We start from the raw sequence: 1,635 nt of genomic DNA on the forward strand, positions 1-1,635 counted from the left end.
CATGGTATTTAAATGCATCCTTATTTTGTGTTGTCCTATTAAAAACGATGATTGATGGGAGAAGTGGATCGAACACACCTCGTTCAGTGCTCTATACATTACTGCACTAATGTGGGATATTTTAGATTCAACACAGAGGAGATTCACATGCATGACTGGCTGGGGTAAAGTAGACGTGAGCTGCATTGTTTCCTTGCCCTTGAATAAACTGAGCAAGGGAAAATATTGACGTTTTCTCGCTAAACGAAGCCTTCCTCCAACTAGCTCTGTTGTTTAGTGAGTTAGCTTGCAAGAGCTAACGTTCACATAAAATTGACCTTTAATGTTGTTTTAAAGGACAAAAGCTGAAAACTGATGGCTAGGCAGGAGGATCAACTTGATGGAAATTGACTAGGATTTTGGTGTAAAAACTGGTAAAAGCACTAAACCATCACTAACTGGGAGATTGCCAATGCTCAATGCTCTTCCTTTTCCCATTGGTTGCTAAAAATGTTTTTTGCAAACACCGGCAAGAGCTTCATTTCATAGAAGCAGCCAAAAAACTCTCTCGTCGTCAATAGATTGTCATGGCTTGTGTGCGAACACGCTCATCAATGATAGGGAAAAATCATTTTCTCAAACATACAAAATACCTTTCCTTGAATTTGCTAATATTGACCTATATATAGAGATATTATATATAGCTCAACACAGGTAAGAGGAGATTTGAAAAAAATGGGTTATTTATTCGATTTTTTATACTATTTTTTCTATTTTTGAGAGGATTTTTCCCTTTTCCCAATTGACAATTTTGAAATGGAAAATGACACCATGTTAAGCTGACACATTTTTCCAGAATAGTGGCGCTCATAATACGTGAAGAGGGTGGTTTGCATGTTGACTCTCGAGGATCAAGACAAGAGGATTGGACCCTCGTTTGGTGTTAGATACTCTTGGAATAAAATAAAAATATGCCAGCTATCATGCCTCGAGAACCCCAAGGATACGAGCATCTGTTCAAATCACTCATCATCGTCCTATTTAACTATCCTATGTGTCCACACATAGCATGGAAATCCAATCATGCCTAACCACCTATCTGCGTGCATTGTCTCTCTCTCTCTCTCTACCTTATCTCTTCTTCTTCTCTGTGTAAAACACACACACACACACACACACACTAATGGAATCTCTCATATAATGCACAGTCTCTATGCCTCTGATAGTTGGAGGCCGCCTGGCCTTTCACTCCCACATGGTATCAATCTCCAAGTACGGGTTCGGGACCTGCAACCTACGTCTGTTGAAGATACCCTGCATGGCACCATGCACAAGGCTTCTAAGGCTTCAACAATCAAAATGCTGCACCTACAGTCTGCATGCAATGAGAGAGCCCTACAATTATTTCCCTCTCATGGCAATGACGTTACATCCTCTAGCCATGCCCTCTACGGTGCTACAAAGCCTGTCCATGAGCAATCCTGTAATGTAGCTCATTTTGGCTTAATTCTCAAGCGGCCTGGGCCGGATGCCCACCTGCAACCACTGCGCATCATTCTCCTGGTAGAATCCTTGCCATGCTCGAAATATTTTATGCTTCGGACGAAGAGCGGTTGGCCCCCTCTTACCATACCGACAAGCACACCCATGGACGTG

The sequence above is a fragment of the Adiantum capillus-veneris genome, chromosome 1 (genome assembly GCF_014529385.1).
Source record: "Adiantum capillus-veneris isolate H3 chromosome 1, ASM1452938v2, whole genome shotgun sequence".
Lineage (NCBI taxonomy): Eukaryota > Viridiplantae > Streptophyta > Polypodiopsida > Polypodiales > Pteridaceae > Adiantum > Adiantum capillus-veneris.